The sequence below is a fragment of the Pongo pygmaeus genome, chromosome 17, assembly GCF_028885625.2.
Source record: "Pongo pygmaeus isolate AG05252 chromosome 17, NHGRI_mPonPyg2-v2.0_pri, whole genome shotgun sequence".
Classification (NCBI taxonomy): domain Eukaryota; kingdom Metazoa; phylum Chordata; class Mammalia; order Primates; family Hominidae; genus Pongo; species Pongo pygmaeus.
Genome location: NC_072390.2, coordinates 40,863,048 through 40,889,732, shown reverse-complemented (window position 1 = coordinate 40,889,732; position 26,685 = coordinate 40,863,048). Strand labels below are relative to the sequence as shown.

General features: G+C 45.0%; 1 long non-coding RNA gene across 1 annotated transcript; it reads right to left on the bottom strand.

Moving 5' to 3' along the window:
- Window positions 1–2,670: 2,670 nt before the first annotated feature.
- LOC129018804 (uncharacterized) lies at window positions 2,671–17,813 on the bottom strand. The gene is made up of 4 exons (XR_008495426.2): window positions 17,329–17,813; window positions 15,523–15,702; window positions 14,647–14,761; window positions 2,671–2,821 (listed from the first exon to the last, which is right to left on the bottom strand). It is a non-coding gene; the product is annotated as an uncharacterized LOC129018804 (long non-coding RNA).
- Window positions 17,814–26,685: the final 8,872 nt, after the last annotated feature.

The window sequence follows — 26,685 nt, the reverse complement described above, 5'->3', positions numbered from 1 at the left end:
GCAGGAAAAATGTTAACTGCTCACCACCTCTCATCGTCTGTAGTCAGGGACACAGACAGTTTGCAGCAGAGGCTGACATTCGACCTTGTCAAAGTCACAGACACTAGGAGCTGGGCATCTTTCAAGGTAGCTCTTCTCCCTTCCATGGAAGGCATCCCACGGAAGACCCCACCACGGTCTTCCAGCTTCGCCTTCAATGCTTATCATGGGTAGCCTGGAAACCAGAATGCCTGGGTTCCAGCTTAGCTATGTGACATTGAGCGGGTCACTTAAACACTCTTTAGTGGCCCAGCTTCTTTAGCTAATGAGAGCACACTGCCATCTGCCTCAACTGCACCTGAAGACTGTTGTGGAGAGCAAACAAGAAAGAATGTGGGAAGGCACCACCCTTCACCAGGTCAGCCATCACTGCCTTGACAAGGAGCTTGCTACTGTCATGCTGGGTGCCTTTGCTGCCCTGCAAAGGCTCTTCCCCTGGGTCCACTGTCCTCCACTAAGGAAGAAAGGCATTGAATCAGTCCTTACTGCTTTCTTCACCAGATTAAGCAGCCCCATTTTCTTCAACTAAAACGCCCTTGATTTGGACACTGTACTCAACTTAGTGCAGCCTAAGAAGAAGACACCACCCGGACCTTGGGTTTGATCAAGCCAGATATCCCCCATCCCTTGAGCAATTGATCATTTATAACCAAAGAAAGAACTGGCCCTTATTCCCCATGAAATTTCACAGGATTAGTGTTTTGGATGCTTTGGGGTTCTTCCATCTGTCCTCCAGGAAGCTATTCACTCCTTCAAGTCTTGACTCATCTGAGAATTCTCTGAGAATGGCCTGTCCATCTTCACCCAAGCCACAGACATCACTGTTGACTTGAAGCACACCATCAAAGTTCTCCCTCTAGGATAATGCCAGCCTCTTCACCAGCATTATTTGGGTACGGGTGTTCCCAACAGCTGTGAACCCACAGGACTAGGCTATCATTCATTCATTCGTTCATTCATTCATTCATGTATTCAGAGCTGCCGAGCACCCACTGTGAGCCACCCTGCACTTGGCACTAGCTCTGCAAGAAAAAGAGGAGGAAGCTGGCGCACTTACGGCTTTTCCACTCAGATCCTCCTGATTACAAATCCCTGCATCTTCCTTTTCTATCCCTTTAGTATGTCCGTCAAGAAGGAAATTATTTCTTTGGAAGGACATGGGCATCTGCTTTCTTTGATACACTATTCATAAACATTCAGGGCACAATTTATCAAGAAACTTGGGTGTCAGCTTAGACAACACTGCATCTGAGAACAGTTCCCTATCCCCTGCCCAAATTTCTGAACAGAACACACACACACACACACATACACCTTTTCCTCCACTGCACCATAGGTGGAGAAGCTACATTTACCCAGGACACCACCACCCTCATTGATCGGCCCAGAGGGAATACCTGTGTCAACCAGGTCTCTTACCTGCAAATATATAATTCAGTCTAGGAGACTCATCTCTGTCTGGCTGTGCTGTCAAAAAGAGGAACTATCAGCCGTAGCTCTGTGGGCTGCCAAGTTCGCGGGCAAGAGAAAATTCAGAGGCCGGGGTACTGCAGAAGCAGCAACAACAGCAGTTGATTTCTTGGTTCTGGTTGACTCCTGAGGCCTGATGGGTCCCTGCTGTCACTTTTGTGAGACAGCTCTGTACTGTCAGAGTAAGCTCCACTTTCTTTAAGCTACATAAATTGGTTTATATTATTTGCAATTAAAAAATTCCACCCAGCAGGGCACGGTGGTTCATGCCTGTAATCTCAGCACTTTGGGAGGCCCAGGTGGGTGGATCGCTTAAGTCCAGAAGTTTGCGAGCAGCCTGGCCAACATGTCAAAACCCCGTCTCTAGAAAAAATACAAAAATTAGCTGGGTGTGTTGGCATATGCCTGTAATCCCAGCTACTTGGGAGGCTGAGGCACAAAGATCACTTGAACCAGGAGGTGGAGGTTGCAGTGAGCCAAGATCACACCACTGTACTCCAGCCTGGGTGACAGAGCAAGCTTCTGTCTAAAAATAAAAATAAAAATTCCACCTAACACATAATGCAGAAAAGGTGCCATTAATAGTTGATTTTAGATGTTTTTGTACCCTTTTAGATAACTAGGAACATTATTGATTTTGTTCCTAGTTACTGATTTTTTATTGTTAATGATATTCCATTGCTACCCTTCCACTTTCTCCAGGAAATCTCACTAGTTAACACATCTACAGGTCTGTCCTTATCTGGAAATGTATTTCATCTAAACCAAGAAGCTCCAATTCAGGTAAGCTACCAGGGGCCAGTCCACACTCTGCCCCTGTCCTGAGGTCCAGTTCCTTCCACACTTTGTTCCACCCTTTCCAATTTGAAGTCCATTCTCTGAGATGGGGAAGGCAGAAATAAAACAGCAGTGACATGTGTCTGCCTTGTCTTGGCCACCAGTCACATTACACTGACTGCTCTAAGCTGTGGCGCCATGGCTACCAGTGTCGGTTCAGATCCCCGTCCCCTGCTTACTGGCTGTGTGACCTTGGGAAAGTTAGGGAACCTCTCTGTCCCTCACAGTCCTCATCTCAAAACTGGGAATCACATCAGTGCCTACCTCACAGAGCTCCTGCGAGGATTTGAGCAAATGAATTAACAAAAGTAGAAGACAGGGCCTGGCTCAATAAATGTTCACTTTTATTTTGTTCTTTTCCTATCCTGACTAAAACTAAAAGAACCCTCTTCTGTGTGTGCAAAGTTCCTAGAAGCTTCTGTTGTAGTCTTCTTGTCATTTTTCATGCTGCTTCTTTTTCCTTGGGCTCTTCCTGCTTCCTTGTGAGCGGGAAAATAAAATCAAGGTCAACTACAAATTTATTTATTTATTTATTTATTTATTTTGTTTTATTTTTTGAGGCAGAGTCTCATGCTGTCGCCCAAGCTGGAGTGCAGTAGCATGATCTCAGCTCACTGCAACCTCTGCCTCCCAAGCTCAAGCAATACTCCTACCTCAGCCTCCTGAGCAGCTGGGATTACAGGTACACACCCCCATGTCCAGCTAATTTTTGTATTTTTAGTAGAGACAGTTTCTCCATGTTGGCCAGGATGGTCTCTAACTGCTGACCTCAAGTGATCCACCTGCCTCAGCCTCCCAAAGTGCTGGAATTACAGATGTGAGCCACTGTGCCCAGCTCCAACTACTAATTGAAAAGGCATAGCCCCTGATAAGAAATGTTCACTCCTGGCTTGTCCCACCACACTCTCCAAAGGGGCACTTGACCCTGCCATTGTCTTTCCAGACAGCTCTTCTCTTCCAGACATCACCTTTCCCAGACAGTGAGGCTTCCCCAGGCTACAAAGATCAGGCAGGCTGCAGCGCCCGGCTAGTTGAAGAAATGAATGTTATCTCCTAGAAACCAGGAGGACTACCTCAGTGAGGCTTTTCAACTTGGAAGTTCCTTACAGTGAAATAGGGAAGTTTCTCATTATGCCCAGGTAATACAGCACTGATGGGCACAGGGTTGAGAAGGCACCCAAGGGAGGTTCTGAATTCTCCTTCCTGTTGCCCCTCCTCAACCCCTCCTTAATTTTCTTCTACTGAAACAAAAAAGTAAGTGAAATAAAATGTTCCAAAACTGACTCAGAGAAGCTAGAGGTCCTAACTAAAGCAACATTTGCAAAACAACACACTTACTATTAGCTCTGCCCATCACACTAGCTGACAAGTAGTGCTTAAAATAAGACAGAAAGAAGCAGGGAGGCTCATTCATGTACTACCTGGCTGCGGGAGGCAGCCAGGAGACAGTGCCCTGCCTTGGAGGGGCGCGCTCCCAGCAAGGGGAGGCCAGTGGGAAACAACCACAGCAGAGTTGATAGAGGCCCTGCCTGACACAGCTGTTCAGCCTGCTCTGGGAACATGAGGCAGGAACAAACTACTAGCTCATCCTGGGGAAGCCAGGGAAGGTCTCACAGAGCTGGGGCAGGGGCAGAATCTTACAGGATGAGCCCACCAGGAAGACAAGAGGAGGAAAGTGGGAAGCAAAGGGTGTTTCAGGCAGGGACAGTAGCCTGTGCAAAGACAGACACCTGAAAAGCATGACGCTGAGTATAGGAAGAATAGCCAAGTTCCCTGTGGGGCAGGGGCAGGCAAGGAAAAGAGCAGGGAGACCCAGCATCAGGAGAAGTTAGGATGGGGGCCCTCCTGAATGCCACTTTTCAAGCCCCACAGACTGATTCAGAGTCCTTAGGGTGGGACCCAAAAGTCTACATCCAGGTGGCCCTGAGGACCCAGTGTGGGAATGAGTCATAGACAACAAGGAATCATTGGCATTTTCAAACAGCAGTGTGATGCAACCAGATTTGCTTTTAAGAAACACTATATTTGTGGGAAAGTGGAGAAGGAAGTGGAGCTTGCAGAGCCTGAAGAGATCAATCAGGAGATGATTCCAGCTGTCCTGTGGAGCCGCGATAAATGAAAGCAATTGGGAGGGAGGAGAGGGGGTAAATATCATGAGATATTTCCAAGGTACAGACAACAGAACTTGATGAGCAATTACATGTGGGTGGTGAAGGAGAGAAAACAGTCAAAATGATTCCAAATTTTCCACCTCAGGCTCCCCAAGGGTTGAGAGCCCTTAAGAAAAAGAGGGAATGGAGGTCAAGAGGAAGCTTGCATTTGTGGGGCAGGCAGTGAGAACTCTCCACGGAGTTTAGTTGGGGTGTGTGGCCCAGGAGATGGCTGTGGATAACTGCATGTCCAGAGATGGGGGCAGGAAGCCACAGGCACTGCAGGGAGGAGCCGAGATTAAACATGGGGCTTTGGAGTGATAACTGACAAGGAAAGGCTGAGGACGCCCAGGGAGAGTGGACAGAGTGGACGCACACCTGGAGATGCCTCCAACAGGAGAGGTGGGTGGAGACCCAGAAGGAACAGCAAAGAAGGAGGAGGAAAACCTACCTAAAATAGTGTGGGAAATTGGAAAGGAGAGAGTTTCAAGGAAAGAATGAGAATGTCCAACACCCAAGAAAGGTCAGATAGGGATAGAGAGGAAACACGCAGATTAGGTGTGGCAATTCCAAAGCCACTGCCAACCCTAGAGAAGGCGACCGTGGTGTGCTGGGATCCGGAGCCAGACTGCAGCAGGCTGAGAAGTAAATCAAAGCCAGGAGGAGAAGACGGCAATTGCAGACTCTTCTTTTATTGTGAAGGAAAAGAGACAGGACAGTCACCAGAGGGAATGGCAGAGTGAGATATATGGAGCCTTTCCCCTCTTTTTAAACTTTTCACTTTATTAAAATAGCATGCCTTAACACAAGTCATTGAATATAATGATTATTTCCTACATTCTATAGATATCCAAAATGATTAGAAGTATTTTCTACTCCAGCACTTCCTAACAGTGTATTTGCAGAGGGTACAATCTCAGCAAGTTAGGGTGAGAATTTTTTTTTCAGTTTGAGTATTTGAAAATGGCCATATGGATTCATATCATCTCATATTCTTGCAGTAAAAAACATGAACACCAGGGTTACAAGGGAGTTTGCATGATGTTTGTAAGAAGGGATGTAAGCAATAAGAATGAGGTTCAAACTCCATGCTCCTTGGGTAACCCTTGCATCACAGATGTGTTGGTATTAATAGTGTGTGACCCATTTAATCCTCACAACAGTTCAGTTGTTCTTCCTAAATAATAGCAAACCTTTATAGAGTGCTTATTATATTCCAGGCAATATCCTAAGTGCTTCAATATGTAATCCCACCTGATACTCAAAACAATCTTATGAAAAAGATACTATTATTATACCATTTTACAAATGAGAAAACCGTAATTCAGAGGGCCTAAAGTAACCTGCTCAATATCATATAGCTAGTAAGTAGGGATGAATTTCCAAATGATGTTATTAAATTTAGAAATTAAGGGGAAATGGCTAAATGTAAAAGAAGTTAAAAATACAAAGGGGGCCAAAACCAGAAACAACTCAATGTCCTCCAACAAGAGTATCAATAAACAAATTGTAGTTTATTTAAACAACAAAATACAACTCAGAATCAACTACAGATATATACAGTGACATGAATGAGTCTCAAAAATTATGTTGAAGTATATGAAAAAGAGCTCAACATCACTGATCATTAGAGAAATGGAAATTAAAACCACAATGAGGTACTATCTCACACCAGTCAGAATGGCTATTATTAAAAAGTCAAAAAATAACAGATGCTGGAGAGGTTGCAGAGAAAAAGGAACACTTACACACTGTTGGTGGGAGTGTAAATTAGTTCAACCATTGTATAAAACAGTGTGGCGATTCCTCAAGGACCTAAAAACAGAAATACCATTCGACCCAGCAATTCCATTACTGGGTATATATCCAAAGGTGTATATAAATTGTTCTATCAGAAAGGCATGCTGGACATGGTGGCTCACACCTGTAATCCCAACACTTTGGGAGGCCGAGGTAGGTGGATCAGCCTGGCTAAACCAGCCTGGCCAACATGGTGAAACCCTGTCTCTACTAAAAACACAAAAATTAGCCAGGAGTGGTGGCGCATGCCTGTAGTCCCAGCTACTCAGGAGGCTGAGCAGGGAGAATCGCTTGAACCTGGGAGGTGGAGGTTGCAGTAAGTCGAGATTGTGCCACTGCACACTCCAGCCTGGGTGAGAGAGCAAGACTCCATCTCAAAAAAAAAAGAAAAAGAAAAAGAGAAAGAAAGAAAGAGAAAGAAAGAAAGAAGGCAAAAAGGGAAAGAAAGGCAGGCAAGCACATGCACACATATGTTTATTGCAGCACTATTCACAATAGCAAAGAGATGAAATCAACCTAAATGTCCATCAATGACAGATAGGATAAAGGAAATGTGGTACATAGACACCATGAAATACTATGCAGCCATATAAAAGAACAAGATCATGTCCTTTGAAGGAACATTAATGGAGCTGGAGGCCATTATTCTTAGCAAACTAATGCAGAGACAGAAAACCAAATACTGCATGTTCTCACCTATAAGTGGGAGCTAAATGATGAGAACACATGGACACATAGAGGGGAACAACATACACTGGGGCCTATTGGAGGGTGAAGGGTGGGAGGAGGGAGAGGATCAAGAAAAATAGCTAATAGGTACTAGGCTTAATACCTGGGGGATGAAATAATCTGTACAACAAACCCCCATGACAGAAGTTTACCTATGTAACAAACCTGCACATGAACCCCTGAACTTAAAATAAAAGTTAAAAGTAAAATAACTTTTATTTAGTAAAACAAATTACATTGAATGAAAAATCAAACAACCAAAGAAACATATACTGTACAGTTCCATTTATATAAAGTTTCAGAAGTACTAATTTCCAATAATAGAAGTCAGAATAGATATTACTAGGGTACAGGAGTGAGAGCGTGGTGGGCTCGTGAAAGGGGTTAGGGGAATTTTCTGAGGTGAGGAAAGTGTCTTATATGAGGGTGGTAGTCCAAAATAAAGTCATATGTAAATGAACTTTAGAAAACAAGAAAGAGTCAGAGGTACGATGGAGGAAGGCCAAGGAGCAGGTTGAGGGGCTCAGTTAACAAACACAGATGCAGGCTTAGCTCCAGAGAAGCCCCTAAGCCCTAATGCCTGAGAAGGAGGGAGAGCCAGTTCCGTGGCCAGCAGAAGGATGGCAGTAGCCAGCCAAGGGAGCTGACATCAGAAGGCTCGTCCATCATTTCAGCTGGAGGAGTAAGAATATAAAAGAATACTTTTCCAATGGTAGATGTTCTTGGGTCAAGGATGTTAGATCTGGGACAACCCCCTTTTATAGATGAGGACACAGTGTTAGTGACTTATTCATGGTTACATGGCTAATTAGTCACAGAGCTGGAATCAGCACATAGTTCTCTTACATCAATAGAATAAGTCAACTGGGGCGGTGTCAGAGCCTCCTCAAATGCATGACCCTGCATCACTTCCCACCATTGACTCCCATCACCGCTAATGAAGGCTCTGACCCTTGCTTACTCAAAACAAATGAATGACTTCCAGTTGTATCTTCATTTAACAAACATTCATCAATCACTTATCACTGGCCAGGTGCTGCTAGGTGCTGAAAATCCAAAAAGAAAAAGCCACTATCCCTGTTTTCAGATAACTTAAGGTTGGTGAGGTGAGACTCACATGAGTAGATGACACACTAGAGATGAGTACCAGAGTACGAAAGAGGGGAGAAGGTTTACTGATGGCACAAGCAGAACTCAAGCAATCCTGCTAAGGTGAGGAGTTGAGAAGTCTTCCTTAAGCCTCTGAGAGAATGGGGCAGGCTGAGGTCAGAGAACTGAAGAGAAGGGTTTAGGGACAGAATCACACCCCTGAAAGTACAGGCAAGCACATGCATAGAGACGCAAGAAACTCTCTCCCCCTGCTCCCCATCCAAGATGGGGAGCTCGGGGTACAAGTCTGGCTCCCCTTAGTGAAGAGCACCAGCCAAATGGACCTGTAAAAACAATCAATGTCAAAAGTATCCATGAAGAGTTTGGCTTCAATACACTCCTGAAGATAAATACGATGCAATCTCAACACGTACTTAGTCTACAAACAGAATTTCCACAACAGAATATGGACTAGGCTTTGGTGAGTGGAAACATTATGCTTTTAAGCACATTTTAACAAACACAGTGATCTTTAAACAGTCACCTACACAGCATGGTGCTGGCATAAGAACAGATGCATAGACCAATAGAACAGAATAAACCCACAAATAAATCCATGTATCTACAATGAACTCATTTTTGGCAACAGTGCCAAGAAGATACATCGGGGAAGGGACAGTCTCTTCAATAACTGTGCTGGGAAAACTGGATATCCATATGCCGATGAGTGAAACTAGACCCCTATCTCTCACCATATACAAAAATCAAATCGAAATGGACTAAAGACTTAAATCTAAGACCTCAGACTATGAAACTACTACAAGAAAACATCAGAGAAACTCTCCAGGATGTTGGACTGGAGAAAGATTTCTTGAGTAATACCCTACAAGCACAGGCACCAAAGCAAAAATGGACAAATAGGATCATATCAAGTTAAAAAGTTTCTGCACAGCAAAGGAAACAATCAATGAAGTGAAGAGACAGCCCACAGAATGAGAGAAAATATTTGCAGGCTACCCATCTGACAAGAGATTAATAACCAGAATATATAAGGAGCTCAAACAACTCAATAGGAAAAAAATCTAATAATCTGATTTAAAAATGGGCAAAAGGTTTGAATAGACATTTCTCAAAAGAAGGCATACAAATGGCACACAGGTATATGAAAGGGTACTCAACATCACTGATCATCAGAGAGATGCGAATCAAAACTACAATAAAATCTGTACTACAATTACTGCAGTAAAACTGGCTTTTACCCAAAAGACAGGAAATAACAAGTGCTGGGGAGGATGTAGAGAAAGGGGAACCCTCATACACGCCCCTTAGTACAATCACTATGGAGAACAGTAGGAGATTCCTCGAAAAACTACCGTATGAGCTACCATATGATCCAGCAATCTCACTGCTGGGTATACCCGAAAGAAAGGAGATCAGTATATTGAACAGAGATAATCTGCACTCCCATGTTTATTGTAGCACTATATACAATAGCAAAGATTTGGAAGCAACCTAAGTGTCCAGCAACAGACAAATAGACAAAGAAAATGTGTTATGGGCAGGGTGCGGTGGCTCATGCCTGTAATCCAAGCACTTTGGGAGGCTGAGGCAGGAGGATCACTTGAGCTCAGGAGTTTAAGGCCAGCCTGGGCAACATGGTAAAATGCTGTATCTACACTACATTAAAAAAAAAAAATTAGCCAGTGCACGCCTGTAGTCTCAGCTACTTGGGAGGCTGACGTAGGGGGATCACTTGAGCCTGAGAGGTGGAAGCTGCAGTGATCCATGATCATACCACTGCACTTCAGCCTGGGAGACAGAGCAAGACTCTGTCTCAAAAACAACAAAAAAAGTGTATGTGTTACATACACAAAATGGTGTACTATTAAGCCATTAAAAAGAATGAGATCCTGTCAACAACATGGATGGAACTAGAAGATGTTATGTTAAGTGACATAATTCAGGCACAGAAAGAAAGAAATTTAGCATGTTCTCACTCATTTGTGGGAACTAAAAATTAAAACAATTGAACTCATGGAGATAGAGAGTAAAAAGATGGTTAGCAGAGACTGGGAAGGATAGTGGGGAGAGAGGGGTGGGAAATGGGGATGGCTAATAGGTAGAAAAATATAGTTAGACACCATGAATAAGATTTAGTATTTGTAGCACAAAAGGGTAACTATAATCAGCAATAATTTGCTGCACATTTTAAAATAACTGAGTGAATACAACTGGAATGTTCATAACACAAAGAAATGATGAATGCCTGAGGTGACGGAAACCCCATTTACCCTGATGAGATTATGACACGTTGTATGCCTGTATCAAAATATCTCATGTGCCCCATAAATACCTACATTGACTATGTACCTATAAAACTTAATAATTAAAAATATTTTTAAAAACCAGTCGCCTAAACCTGTTCCACAATCAGTAGTCATGAACATTAAACTGCTGGCTTTATCAACCAGGATCTCCTGAATCCAAGAAACACGCACACTAACTGAAATGCAGGCCACAGCTCTGCCAGTGATGGATAGCAAAACAAAGGCAGCACTAATGAAAAATTAATGAAAACACTTACTTCCATAAGAAAAATGATCTGTTTTCTCCCACCTTCGTATTGATTTTTAACCAGCCCTGTAATTGGAAATGTATACGTTATCCTAAGGTAAAGGCAGGCAGAGGGGAGCAGAGTGTGTAAACCACTCCATTGTGGGCAGGCTGTCAGCCACACAACGAAGCTTTAGCCTGGGAAGCATAGCCTCTCCCTCTCATATTCTCTCCACCCAGCCTGAAACCTGATCCTCCCAGGCTCTGAGTCCTGAGTCATTCCAAGGTTATGAATACTGATGACACCCTAATGTTCCTATGTCCATCAGGGAACCCACTTTTGGGATCATCTTCTCCTATAGCATTCAATTGAAATAAATACAACCCCAATCTTCACAGTGCAGGAAGTCCCGTCTCTCCCCCAAGTTCTGAGGAATTCCCTGGAGATTTATCTTTCCCCATAGTCACTTTTCTTTTTTTTGAGACGGAGTCTTGCTCTGTTGCCCAGGCTGTGCAGTGGCGCGATCTCAGCTCACTGCAACCTCCGCCCAGGTTCAAGCGATTCTCATGCCTCAGCCTTCTGAGTAGCTGGGATTACAGGTGCATGCCATCATGCCTGGCTGATTTTTGTATTTTTAGTAGAGACGGAGTTTCACCATGTTGGTCAGGCTGGTCTCAAACTCTTGACCTCATGATCCACCTGCCTCAGCCTTCCAAAGTGCTGGGATTACAGGCGTGAGCCACTGCGCCAGGACCATAGTCACTTTTTATATCTCACTCAATTCCAGCCTCAACTCTCCCATCCCCTCTTCTCTCATCTGCTGTGGCTCTCACCGAATCTACCACATTTTGTCACAAGCTTGGATATAGCCCACCTCCTTGCCTCTCCAAAGACTAACCTAAAGCAGTACTAGGTTAGGCTAGTTAAAGTTAGTTAAAGCAGACGAGGCATGGTGGCTCACACCTGTAATCCAGCACTTTGGAAGGCCGAGGTGGGCGGATCACCTGAGGCCAGGAGTTCAAGGCCAGCTGGGCCAACATGGAGAAACCCCATCTCTACTAAAAAATACAAAAATTAGCCAGGCGTGGTGGCGTGCACCTGTAGTCCCAGCTACTCAGAGGTTGAGGCACGAGAATTATTTGAACCTGGGAGGCAAAGGTTGCAGTGAGCCGAGTTTGCGCCACTGCACTCCAGCCTGGGCAGCAGAGAAAGACTCCGTTTCAAAAAAACAAAAAACATAAAGTTAGTTAAAGCAGACTGAGGCAGGTTGGAGGGTAGAATCCTCATTTGCTTTGCTCACCACTGAATCCTAAATGCCAAAGCTCTACTTGGAGCATCATAGGAGCTTAAAACTAATAATAGGCCTAGAATATAGACACAGACCTTGAACAACCAAATTCATAGAGACAGAAAGTAGACAGGTGGTTGCCAGGGGCTGAGGCAAGGGAAGTATGGGGACTACTTCTGTACAGAGTACAAAGTTTCAGTTTAGAAGATAAAAAAGTTCTGGAGAGGCCAGACGCGGTGGCTCATGCCTGTAATCCCAACACTTTGGGAGGCCGAGCCAGACAGATCACTTGAGACCACGAGTTCAAGACCAGCCTAGCCAACATGGTGAAACCCCATCTCTACTAAAAATACAAAAACTAGCCAGGCATGGAGGCACACACCTGTAATTGCAGCTACTCGGGAGGCTGAGGCACGAGAATCGCTTGAACCCAGGAGGCAGAGGTTGCAGTGAGCCAAGATTGCGCCACTGCACTCCAGCCTGGGTGACAGAGTGAGACTCTGTCTCAAAAAAAAAAAAAAAAAAGTTCTGGAGAGGCATGGTGGTGATGGTTGCATAACATCGTGAATATTCTCTGTGTCACTGAACTGTCCACTTAAATATAGTTAAAATGGTAAAGTCTACATTATGTGTATTTTACAATTTTTAAAATTCAATGAAGCAATGATAGAAGAAAAGAGGAGTGGAGCTCAGTTCTCTTTTATCCTAAAACTAAACATCTGTTCTCAGGACTCCTTAATGTCCCAGTTCGTGGCGTGGCTGCCTAGTCCAGAGCTCTCCAAAGTGAGTGCTCCAGACCTATTTATAACACAGTCCAACTGGAGAGAGGAAAGCAAATTACAACTTCTATTTATATATATAAATATTTTCTATTTTGGGGGTATATTTAAACATATATAATACTATAGAAGCACATGTAGATAATTTAGAAACAATTAGATTCACATTGGAGGAATGTTGTCAAAAACTTTACACTCCTGGATTGCATAATCAACAAACCTTGAAGACCATTATTATTATTAATTTGTATAGCTTTAAGTGGTACAAGTACAGTTTTGTTACACAGACATATTGCTTTTGGTGAAGTCTGGGCTTTTCATGTAACCATCATCTGAATAATATACCTTGTATCCATTAAGCAATTTCTCTTATTATGATTTATTTATTTATTTAGAGACAAGGTCTTGCTCTGTCCCCCAGGCTGGAGTGCAGTGGCACCATCTTGGCTTACTGCAGCCTCTACCACCTAGGCTCCAGTGATCCTCCCACCTCAGCCTCCTAAATAGCTGGGACTACAGGCACACACCACCATGCCCAGCTAATTTTTTTATTATTTGTAGAGACGAGGTCTCACCATGTCACCCAGATTGGTCTTAAACTCCTGGGCTCACGCCATCCTCCCACCTTGGCCTCCCAAAGTATTGGGATTACAGGTGTGAGCCACTGCTCTGGGACTCGTATTATTATTTTTTGATGTCTAGCTCACCTTACTAGCCGTGGGCTCCACAGGGACAGGGATCTTCGTATGTTTTGTTTTTTTGTCTTATTTTTGTTTTTATTTTTCTTTAATTTTTATAGATGGAGGGTCTCGCTATGTTGTCCCGGCTGGTCTCGAACTCCTGGCCTCAATGATCCTCCCATCTCAGCCTCCCAAAGTGCTGGGATTACAGCGTGAGCCACCAAGCACCCCAGCCATACGTTTTGTTTATCCAGTATCCCATACCCCCAGTACAGTATCTGTCATACAGTTAAGTTCTCATGGATAGTTGCTGATGAATGAGTTGTGGCTGCTGTTACCACTACTCTCTCCAAAGCAGGTGCTCTTAGCCCATGACCATGCCATGCTGCTGGGGGCTTCTGCTCCACTGGGACATGCTCTCTTCCTCTTTCTCCTCCTTTTCTTTTGCTACACCATCCTACAGTTTTCTAATCTGTAAAATGACATTGGACAGAATGCTTCCAAAGTTCCTAACTTTCTTTCTTTCTTTTTTTTTTTTTTTTTTTTTGAGGCGGAGTTTCACTCTTGTTGCCAGGCTGGAGTGCAATGGTGCGATCTCGGCTCACCGCAAACTCCGCCTCCCAGGTTCAAGCGATTCTCCTGCCTCAGCCTCCCGAGTAGCTGAGATTACAGGCATGCGTCACCACGCCCGGCTAATTTTGTATTTTTAGTAGAGATGGGGTTTCTCCATGTTGGTCAGGCTGGTCTTGAACTCCCGACCTCAAGTGATCCGCCTGCCTCGGCCTCCCAAAGTGCTGGGATTACAGGCGTGAGCCATTGCGCCCAGCCCAAAGTTCCTAACTTTCTATGATGCTGATTTTCCTGCCTAAATGCCAGCTACTAGGTTGAAGTCATTTCTAAGCCACAACATGAATCTGAATCAGGGATAGATGCATGCAGCTTCAAGGTGACTTTGGGGACTTGGCCTGACTTTTTTTCTCAATGAGGGCAAACTGCCGACATCTCCTCTAGGATACCAAAAGCCACACACATTACAGAATCTCACCAGTCAAGGCCCTTCTGCTGTTCAAAGTAGGTGTCAAGGAAAGGTGGCTCTTTTAGAGGTAGAAAAACACATTTACGTTGAGTTTCCATTAAGCTCGTATTTTCACAGAACCCAGGTTTGATGGGAAATCTGTGTTTTCTGACTTGGCCCTGTGTTGGTCTTGCAGCCGAACAATCCCAGGTGGACCTCCCTTGTCCATGCACACATTCCCGGAGTGACTTGGAGCAATTTTCTCAACCTGCCTGCACCTCACATTTCTCTTCTGATAATCCAAGAATATAACACTCATTTTGTGGGGCTGCTGTTAGAATAAAAAGACGCATACACAGTGAGACCTCCATAAAATATAACCTTGATCGCTATTATTATATTTTGTTTTCTCAAATGGGAAATGAGAGACTAAATCAGTAGTTTCCAGAGGAATTCCAGAATTCTCAAGAGCTGCCAGAATGGGGCTCCAGGTAGTCCATCCTCCAAGATGCCCCCACTTTTTTTCCAGCTCTGCTTTTTCTCAGATTTATGTATGTTTATTTCTTTTGAAAAAAAAGCGGGGGGGGATGGGATTCTGCAGATTTTTTGACGTGCTTTAAAACTATTGGACTAGATAAGCAGAAAATTTTTAATCCTATGAATCTAACTAAAAGAAAGTAAGGTGCCTGAATTCAAACCACTGCGCAGGTGATCTCACCTGACAGAGAAAGTGGGATTGCCCTGCCCCCGAATTTCCTGGTTCCCTTCACTGGGCTCTGCCAGGAAGAGTTCCCTGTTACAATCATCTCTGGGACATGTTGCCCATCTCCTAGACAGGTGGTGGTTAAACACCCACTCTTTGGTGAAATATCTCATGCTGCCATCTCTGCCTACAACCGCTCATCCCTAACCACTCACTTTCAAGAAAGGGAGGAGGGAGGAGAGAGTGAGTTATTAGGAAATAATCCTGAATACACCCAGGCCTGCCGTCTCTCCCATCTTTCCAATCCAAGTTCAGCCTTGGGCATAGATTTAAAACGACATTGTTCTGGAGGTGGTCTTCAAATGCAACAGGCTGTGATTAATGCTCACACTGTCCTCTAAGGCTATGGGCAGCCTTCTGGACTATTCTCCATGGGCTGGTGCTAATCTGAGTTCAGGTTATGGTGGAAATAGCCTGGTTCACAGGTGTGGAGCAGACTCAGCTTCTTCATTTGTGGCTGAAAATCCTTGGGCAAATAATTTGCATGCTTTAAGCCTTGGTTTTCACACCTGAAAAATGAAGGTAAACAGCATTCACCTTGCTTATCTCACAAGACTTTTGTGAGAAGCTCATTGAAGACTGGATGTCAGAACCAGATAGAACCACACAGAAGGGAGGCCCAAGGTTACCAGAGACCATCTGAGCCTGCCCCTCACTGAGGAGGCTGGTGTGGCAGGAAGGGGCCGGGCCATTCTCTGGACACATCCATGGGTCCTCTGGCATGAAGTCATTTGGAGAAGGAGAGGACATGGGGCTGCAGGTTCCTACATGATCCATCCTCGTGTCTGATCCTAAAGCTCACTTTCACAGCTTGCCCAATGCCGGGCAGGGAGGATGAAAGTGTCCTGGCTGAGATTCCATCCAGATACCACTGGCTCTTCCAAGATTAAACAGACAGTGCATCTCACTCCCACAGCATCTCAAAGCAGAACTGGCCTTTGGTTCAACAGGGCCCAAGGCAGGAACGGGTGGGGCCCTGCCTTCTCCTGCCACTCAAGGTGGGCATGAGGGATCTGCAGGCATAGCCACTTGTTTTGAGGACATCTAGGGTGTGGAAAGCCAGAGAAAGCCCATAGAAGAGAGCTAATGACACGGGCCAGGGAGCGTGTGTGGCTGAACCAACTGGGCAGGTCCAGTACACGTGGAGGTGCACCTCACTGTCCTGGACTGGGACTCAGGAAACCTGGCTCTTCTTCCTACTCTGTGTGGCCTTGGGCAAGTCACACCACCTTCTCAGGTTTCTATAGATTAATGGAGTTGGACCAGAATCTTGCTTTTCAGATGGGTGCATTTAGGCCCATTACTCAGTGGCAAAAAGCTACAAGTTACTCATCTTCCTAGAATGCCAATTTTACTTGGAGATTGGAAGAAACAGTTTTTCATTTTCTTAAACAGCTTTATGAGACATAATTCACATCTCATACAATTCACCCATTGAAAATGTACAATTCAGTGCTTTTTAGTGTATTCATAGGGCTGTCCCAGCATCCCCACCATCAATTTTAGATCATTTCCATCACCCCAAACGGGAGAAACCCATTCCCTTTGGCCACCACCTCCCACCACCCAGTCCTTCCAGCTCCTGCAACCACGAATCTACTTTCCATCTCTACAGGTTTGCCTGTTTGGGACATTTCATATAAATAGAATCATACACTGTGTGTTCTTGGAAGGCTGATTTTTATATTAAAACAAACAGTTGTGTTATGAAAAGCATGCCAAAATTACATTAATTTCTAAATCAAAAAAGACATTTCAGAGAAATCTCCCGTGTGTCTGGCAGCTTCATGCTCAGTCTGAATCTCCTCTGGGGACAGTAATTCACTCTCCTCTGCCTCCGGGCCACTTGGTGGAAATTCTGGACGGCACTGGACTTAAGGATCTAGATCCAACCTTTGAAAGACCCCAAGGCTCAGCTAGATAAACCAACAGAGTGATTTTCCAGGAGAAAAAGTCACTAATCATGACTTTCTGTTACCATTTTCCTCCTCATCCCCTCATCTTTCCATCTTATCTCACCTCCACACAGAGGTCTACATTTAGAATAACTGAAAAAAAATAAGAGAATGATCTCACTACTTCAGATTTCCATGTGAGAGAATAACAGGTTGCGGCTGCCCTCTCTGCCCACTCACCTTGTACCATTCTTCCAGTCTCTGGGAGGAGCTTCTTCATCTGTTCTATTCATTGCAGCCTCCCTGTGCCCAGTACAGAGCCTTGGAATATGATAGTGAAGCCTAGTTCCAGCTCCACAAATATTTGATGGAAGAAAGAAATGGAAGAAAGGCTGAAGGAAGAAAAGGAGGAAGCAAGGGAGAGGGAGAGAAAAATTAAGAAATCGGGATCCTACCAACGCTCTATCTCCCCATCTCCACACCATGCTGCAATGCAACCCCCGAGGGGCTTTGAATTTACCCATATCAATCACCTGCTTCACAGAAATCATTACTGCCCCAAATCAAGACAACGAAACCAACTGCTCACTAAGGAATTTGAAAATGAAGAGCTATGAGTGGGTTGGGGAGGGTTATTAGACCAGGTAGCAGAGCACTTTTCACTGACAGAGTGCTTTTGCATACATTATCTCATTTGACCTTCCCAGAAGTCTGGTGAGAAAGCCAAGGCCAGGATTCTGTAGGCTGTTTTGGATGAAAAACAAAAAACAAAAACGCTGCATTTAGGTAGAATGTAGTGCTTTGGCACATATGGGTTCTAGAATCACTCAGCTTTGTTTAAATCTGAGCTCTGGTCCTGTGTGACCTTGGGACCAGTGCCTGACCTTGGTTATGCTAAGGGGCACAGGCAACTGCACAGTGTCATGTGGGGCAGGTGGGACCTCACAGGGAGGAGGGTCTGCAGGTGCCTAGGTCTGTCCTGCACTCTCTCAGCATCCTGCTCAGAGCCTGCACAGCGGGCTGTGCTATGCTTGCGCTGGAGGGGAGGGGTCCTGTCCCTCTTGTCCTTCCTTTGTATTGGGCGTAAGGGGAGTCTTGAGAGGGAGGGACAAATGGCGCAGGAGTGCAGGGCAGTCTGAGCATAGATGTGGGCTGTTTCAGGAGGTGCTGGGAATGCCAGCTGCCCAGGACATGGAGACAGCAAGCAGGAAGCCACCAGGCCATTTGAGGGTCACCCATTGAACGATTCGGCATGCCTCTCTGCAACCTCTCAAAAGATCAGTTTCCTTATCTGCCTTCTCAGAGAATTGTGGTGAGGGTCAAAATGAAAAGTATATGAAGATCTGTTGCCCAGAACCTGGCCTCCAGACACTACTTGGAAAGGGTCCTGTACCCACAGCTAGAAAAGCTGGAGCAGAGACCTTGATCCATGGCCTAGGTGCTTGTCCAGGGCCCCTGCAGGGACAAGGGGCTGCCTCCCTGTGCCCAGTGCACCATCTGCTCCATGCGCTTGGCCTCAGAGCGGTTTAATGACATCTGTCCCAAGGCACCTGCCACCCTAGGATACAGAGGCGCCAATGTATTCATGAGGCACAGAGAACCTTTTCTGTTTAATACACACTTCTCAGGACTTCACAAATCCAGAGGTTAAAAGGAATTTTCCTGAAAAAATAAATGCACAAACTAAGCTTGTCTGATAGGAATCCACTCCAGCAAAGACTCCTCCTAAGAGTTGCCTGGGTCCCCAGGCTATGAGAGGGCATTTGTCCCATGGAAGAGGCATATGCACCCCACTCTATGCTTCACCTGGAGGGCTGGGGCAGCTCCAATGAATAAACCCAAAGGAAATGGCACCCAGGCTGGGCTGAGCGCTGACCTGACCCTGACCACCTCAGGCTTTTCTGAAGACACTCTGCCCTCATGGTATTGGCAGTCAGAGCAGCCCCGTGTCCCTGAAGCCACTATCATAACGTGGTGTTCTCTTGCGGGGCTGCTCTGGGGGATGGGAAATCACAGAGCACTTTTCCCACCCACTGTCACCAAACCTTCAAAACTGGCTTACCACCAGATGCAGTTGCTGATGCCTTTAATCCCAGCACTTTGGGAGGCTGAGGTGGGCAGATCACCTGAGGCCAGGAGTTCAAGACCAGCCTGGCCAACAAGATGAAACCCCATCTCTACTAAAAAAATACAAAAATTAGCCGGCCATGGTGGTGGGCACCTGTAATTGCAGCTACTCAAGAGGCTGAGGTAGGAGAATCACTTGAACCCGGGAGGCCGAGGTTGCAGTGAGCCAAGATCGTGCCATTGCACTCCAGCCTGGACAACAAGAGTGAAACTCTATCTCAAACAAACAAACAAACAAAATAACTGGCTTACCTTCTTGCTGTGGATAGAGCCAGAGGGCAGAAGCTGTGAGGGGTCCAGTAACATAGGTAATGCTGACCACACAGAGCTGCATGGTGACTTCTAGGGGCCCAAGGCATCTTTGCCTTCATAAGGCCTTTCTTCCAAAAAATATTACAAATATATTTTGCGATTGCATTGATATGAAGATGTCTTAGTTTGTTTTCTGTTGCTTATATCAGCGTACCTGAAACTGGGTCATTTATAAAGAAAAGGAATTTATTTCTTTCAGTTACGGAGACTGAGAAGTGCCAGGTTGAGGAACCACATCTGGTGAAGGCCCTCTTGCTAGTGGGGATGCTGCAGAGTTGCTGCAGGACATCACGCCACGAGGTGGCTGAGTGGGCTAACACGCTAGCTCAGGTCTCTCTTCCTCTTCTTATAAGGTCACCAGTCCCACTCCCGTGATAATCCATTAACCCATTAATCCTTGAATGGATTAATCCACTCATGAGAGCAGAGCTCTTGTGACCTAATCACCCCTTAAAGGCTCCACCCCTCAATCCTGCCACACTGGGGATTAAGTTTCAACATGAGTTTTGGTGGGGACATTCACAGCAGAGCAGGAGACAAATATAATCCAGGCTGGGTTTACATGTTACATATTATATATATGAATCAAATTTATTGCTTCTTCTGATTTCAAAAGAATTTTAAGTTAAAACATTTTTGTAGGCCGTAGGCCCTGTGTTTGCTCTTGCTGGAAAAGTTGTCCTGAGACCAGGACAATTCAAGAGCCTACAGCCCATCCTCCTTAGGCTGGGCCAGCCACTTACCCTGGGGTGTTCAGTTAGTCAATTAAAAGAAACTTGTGCTGAAACAGTACATTAGAGACAGGCTTCCTTTAACAAAAACTGAAGCTCCACTGTAAGAGTAACACAAAAAGAAATGAAAGAAGTCAGATTTGAAAGAAGGTGTTTTAAGTTTATGGGTGGCCTTAATAAACACCCACGTGTACAACCAAGAGGTGAGCCTGGTGTTTGATAATGGCTTTTAGCTAGGAGATGAGTTTGGTTTGAAAAAGGGATATTTTGAGAGGATAGAAAGAGCTTCCGTTTTACCTGGATAGAGAACAAGCCCCTTTATGGTGTTTTACAAAATTTCCTTTAGTCCTCAGATGCTGGCTGAGTCCTACTAGGCACCGTGCCAGACCTCAGGGTGAGGACGGCTGGGCCATGTTGTCTGCCTAGAGGGGCTCACCCAGCAGTGGGGATGGACGTGGAGGGCATCTGGATTTCATTCTGCAGGGAACAGGGAACCAGCAGAGCAGGACCAGCTATGCCATTCATGGGGTCTAGAGCAAAATGAAAGCGAAGGTCCCCTTGTTCAAAAAGTGTTCAGAATGTCACAGCGGCAACATGAGAGCATTAAACCAAGTGCAGGGTGCTGATGGGGGGCCCGGTGTCACTGTATGGGCTGCTGGCCTGGGAAGCTGCTTGCCTGGTGCAGTTCGGGTTATGAATCTTGCCTGAAGCAACTGCAACCTCCAGTCTAACCTAGCATACTTGGATTGTACTTGGAGTATCTTTATATTATTGCTATATTACTTTTTATTCAAATGTAAGATTTTAAAATATATATTTTGATCTTTTGTGGGATATTGACAAGGTTGTTTCTTTGAAAAAAAAAAAAAGTTTTATGTCATTAAATACACAAATTATCCAACTAAACAGAAACTCACTCCAGAGACAACTTCTCCAGAATCTCTTCTCCAGATGGTGAGGCCCGGTCAATGATCCAGGGTCCCTCCCTGCAGCCAGGAAAAGAAGGCACGGAACTTACCGCTGGGGTCAGGAGCTGGCACTGCCCTTACAAACAGAACAGCAACACAGAAGGTTTAAGTCCGGCCAACAAAGAAGTTTTTAAATTCTCCTTCTACATATTCTACAGCGAAAGTGGCCAAATTCATCCCAAAACTTCCTAAGAAATTCTTTTACTGGCCTGGCGCAGTGGCTAACACCTGAAATCTCAGCACTTTGGGAGGGCCTGGCCTGCAAATCGTTTGAGCCCAGGAGTTCAAGACCAGCCTGGGTAACATGGAGAGACCTCATCTCTATAAAAATACAAAAAAAAAAAAAAAAAATTAGCTGGGCATGGTGACACACACCTGTAGTCCTGGCTACTTGGGAGGCTGAGGTGGGAGGATTGCTTGAGCCTGGGAAGTCAAGGCTGCAGTGAGTGGTGATTGTGCCACTGCACTCCAACCTGCATGACAGAGTGAAACCCTCTCTCAAAAGAAAAAAGAAATTCTCTTACCCCATACCTAGGAGAAAGCAGAAGCTGGGGAGAAGAAAACAAACCTATTTTAAAATGATAGGCGAGGACCTATATTTTAGGAGCACTCGAAGCTCCCCTTTGCCCTGAACTCTGGGTTCTTCCAGCACTGCAGATCCTGTGATCTGCAGGATCGGTCATGAGTTGAGTTGCACAGGAGGGCCTGCAGCAGGACAGAGTCTTCCCTCCTCCAAGCAGCCCTGGAAAGAAAAAGGGTCTGCTGTGCTCATGGTGCTGAGAAGCTAGCCAGGCCCTCTCCACAAGGCAGCAGGGAAGGTGGCAGTCTTGCAAAGGTAGTTGCGATTTCTTAGGTTATTTCTCTAGTGCTTACATTTCCACTGGAATGTGTAGAAGACTCCATGGAAGACTCAAAACTACCCTGAGGCAGAACAGGCAGAAAGGGGGAGCCTGGGCTCTGGAGGCACACGGCTTCACGGAGGGCTAAGCCTTGATTTGCTCATCTGTAAAATGGGCATTATACTCCATTGCCACGAGTCACAGCAGTGCCATGATTGGGAAAATGGACATGAAGGCTTTTTAAAAACATGTCTGGCACACTGGGAAGGTCTAACAAATATGGGCTAACTCCTGTCATTTCTGCCCAGTTCCCTAAAACAAATATTCTAAAATTGAAATATTCAGAGATGGCAAGGGGTTAGCAATGATTGGGGAGGAAGGCTGATTTTTCATACAATTATTGTTTTCATTTCCCCCAAAACCCCATAGGAGATCCTGCCCAGTGGCACCAGGTGTCTCCTGTGAACTCACTGCCATGGATTTTATCTGTGTCCTTTGGCCTCTAGCAATGGGCCTGGATGGGGGCCTCAGAGATTCTCCTGAGCACAACGGCCCATCCCTGCGGCCCCTGCCCTGTTTAAGTCAGCAAGTGTCTTCAGGGGCCATAACAATGGAAGCTACTCCCAAGAACACTGCCTCAGGTTTGACATCCCTCAACCATACTATACCTAAATTAGCAACCGCACATCTGTCAAGGCACGAAAGTGGATTTTCTCCCTGCTATCATATAGAAGAATGAATGGAGAGGAAATTATGTAATGGGTTTTTAGATCTGAACAACTGAGCCTTCTTGGGTCCCGAGCAGGTTGGAAATGAGAGTCTCTGGAGATAGGTGTGTGGGTAACTTCATAAGCTCCACTCTTACTGGACATGACCTGGGCCCTGGGAACAACCAAGGACCCCTGGGTCCAAGCAGCTGGCTCTGCTGGCTGTTTGCTTAAAAAAAAAAAAAAAAAAGTCTTTATCAAAACTGCTGATACTCACTGGGAATCTCCAGAAGGGGAAAATAACCTGCAGCGTTCCCCAAACAAAATTTACCACAAAATACTCTTATTGAGGGAGTTCTGAATGAATGGCCACCGAGAGCCATTCATCTGAGGGCGTGAGGTGAAGGGAGAGCCACAGTTCTGGCCACAAGGAGAGTGCAGCAAGTGGGCCGGGGCCACGCAGCCGCCATGTTGGACAAGCTGGACACGTGACCCCAACTAACAACGCGCAGGGCGGGTGTCATGAACTGGGGTGCATCCTCCTTCCTTTTTCTCTACTGTCTTTCTGAAAGTTTATGCTACCGGTTGTTCTCATTGCTCCACAGTGGCATCAGTCAGAGAGGCTTTCCTGAGATTCTAGCCCCTCACACGGCTCCGAATGCCTAACCCCAGCCCACATTCAGGCCTGAGGCAAAAAAGGGGATCCCGAATTTTATGTGAGTATTTTCCACGACCAAACTTCTCATCATCAAATGGGATTTTTCAAAGGGATCATTCTCATTTTTTTAAAGGATAAGATTTATGGTTTGAAAGTAATGGCCGCCAACCTCATAAAATGAGGTTTAATATCACCAGAAACATTCTCACAATTGGCCAAATCCCCAAGACATTCATGAAGAGTGAACAGCCCTAGGCAGAAAAGGATTAAATCCGCTCAACGTCATAAAAATACACAATGAGCTCCACATCCTTTCTCATTTTCCAGTGATAGCCATGCTGGGCAGGGCATCTTGGGACGCCCTCTTCTCTCCTCACCGTTTCCCCTCCTGGCCTCCATGCTAAGCCGCATGCCTTCTCTTCCAGTGCTGGTCTCAGCCCTTGACACTGACCTGGAGCTGCTCCAGCCCCCTCAGGATCAGTATCTTCTCTTGGGTCCTGAAGAACTGAGTGAATGTAGGATTTGTTACTAGGCATTAGGAATATGGATTCATTAATTAATACAGACAAATTTAAAGCTTATATTCACCTTGCCTTGTGAGATAGGTGAAAAACCCTGCTCTGCTTTATAGACTGTGACCTTGGGGAAATGACCTAATTGCTCTGAAAATGCTTACTGATCTGTTAAAAATAAAAACATATAGAAAGGTAATTTTATTATTAATAGATTGCCTTACTTAATATTCACTAAAATCCTATGCGATGAGTGACATTCCTCTCACAGAAATGAAGGAAACTGACACCTCACAGCCAGTAAGTAGTGAAGTCGGGATTCAAATCCTGACTTGTCGGATTCTCTAATCCATCATCTTTTTCCATAGACCTCCATCAGACCTTGAATGGAATTTTTAGAATACTAGGCAATGATATGCAAGAGGACTGAGAAAGGAAAAAACCTGATAGCAGAGGCATAGCCAGGGAGCCTGGTGCACTCATCCAGGGATGAGTCCCAAACCAAAGTAAAGACAGCTGGAATCGAGAGAGATTTTGTGGAGGCTGAGCCACCTTCATAGGGGGTGAGAAAGAGAGGAGTAAGAAATTGGGAAAGATCAAACAAAACTGAGATTGTTGAGCCTAAAGGAACCAGGAAGTGATGGAAGAGATGAACATATTGAGGAAAGGGAACCTTCTTGAGCAGAGGGGCATCACATGAAAATGTCTGGAAAGAATTTAAGAATTTAGATTTTGGTTTTCGAAGAAATTAGGGAAGGAGAATGAAGATGCGAAAAGCAGCCCCATCCATAATAGCTAAAGTCACAAACGTGGGGCGGGGGTCCCTCAGTATAGGAAGGAAAGCTGTGAGCTGAGAACAGGCTTGGGTGGAGGGGAGGAAGAGTGGTCAGAGGGCAGGAGACCCTGGCAGCACCCCAGGGCCACACTGGGCAGAGGTCACTCTCCCACTAGGGGTGCTCAGAGTATCAAACAGAAGCTGCAGATAGGACATGGCTGTGGTAATCGGAAGGAAACTCGTTTTTAAGAGTGTAGTCTAAGTAGAGTGGTGAGAGTGGAGGTCAGATTACAGACGGTTAAAGAAAGATGCAGGGTAAAGGAAGAAGACAGAAGTCAGAGACCATATGTTTAAGATATTTAGAAAAAGAAAGATAAAAAGGCAAACAGCAGGATTAAGCAGAGATTTTTTTCTTTCAAGTTCCAAAATACTTGAATGTGTCTGACCATAGAAAGGAGGGATCTAGTGAAAATGAAGACAGAGTAAAGAAAAGAGATTGTTGAAGAGACTGATTTCTAAGGAAGGCAAGAAGCATTTACAATGAGCCACTATATGCAAAGTTATTATGTTCCGCACAGTAAGAAATAATGCAGAAAATGGTGTCTTCTCTAAGGAGCTCACAATTTAGAAGGAGAAATGACAGTTATGCAAATAATTCCCTTTTACAACAGTGTAAGTCCTGTGTTAATATTATGTTAACAATAAAGTGCTCTTGGAGTCCGGAGAGGAAATTTGGGATGAAGGGGGAAGGGACATTTCAAAAGGCATCACAGGAGAGAAAGTACTAAACTCAGCCTTGAACGATTAGTAAGAATATAATTGGCAAAAGATGATGAGCAAGGAAAGAGGAATTTTGGCCACAAAAATGGAATTCATAGCAAGGGTAGAGGATTTGGCCTTAGAAAGGAGGGGCAATTCTCCAAGGGAGACTTGGGGGGAAGAATAAGTAGGAAAGATTAAGTGGATAAAGAGGTATTGCAAAGTAGAGAGGATAGGAGAGGAGAGAACTCATACCTGATGGTCTCTCCATACTTGTAGGAAAGCAGAGGGCCAGGGGTCAAGGCCAAGAGGAAAAAGATTTTAAATAGCAGTGAACATTCAGGTGAATGAAGTTAGAAACTCCCAAAACTTTGCCTAGCAAGAATTGGCACTCTGGGAATAGGAACTAGAATAGTAACTGTCGAGAGGAGTGTAGCTTCTGGAAGTCTGATGGAGAAGATACTCTGGCCTATCCTCATGTGGAAAATAATGGACAATGCTGATATACAGAAAGTATTGATGAGTTTGGCAAAAAAAAAAAAAAAAAGTAAGTGACTGAAAACTGAGCAAAGGTGAGAGTGAAAGCCCAGAAAAATAAGCAGAATTCTAATGCCACCTTATATCTTAATAACATTTACTCTAAAAGTAAATTTGAATTTTTATTTTCACAACCTTGCTGGGTGAAAAAAACAGGGCCCGGTCAAGGTGGGGAGGCTAATAGAAGAGCCCCCTCCATAAATCTAGAACCCTAATGGGTTATATCTTCCAGCTAATTAACTAGGAAATAGATTCACCTACTCCCTCCCTGAAGGGGATGCAAGGAATTTGCCTCTTTCAACCTTGAACCCGAGTAGAAGAAAAAAACCTCAAGTTGAATATTTAGTTAAAAGATGCCTATGACTGGTGGTTCCCCCAGATGCCTGGAAGAGGTAAGTACAAACCTTCCCAAGAGAAACTTACTCAACCTAGCATCAAATAATTCCTACAGATATGAGCTCACAGTCAAAAATCACGAAATAGGCCAGGCATGGTGGCTCATGCCTGCAATCCCAGCACTTTGGGAGGCCTAGACAGGAAGATCACTTGAGTCCAGGAGTTCGAGACCAGCCTGGGCAACACAGGGAGACCTCAGCTCTACAAAAAATCAGAAAAATAAAAAAATTAGCCAGGTGTGATGGTGCGCACCTCTAGTCCCAGCTACATGGGAGG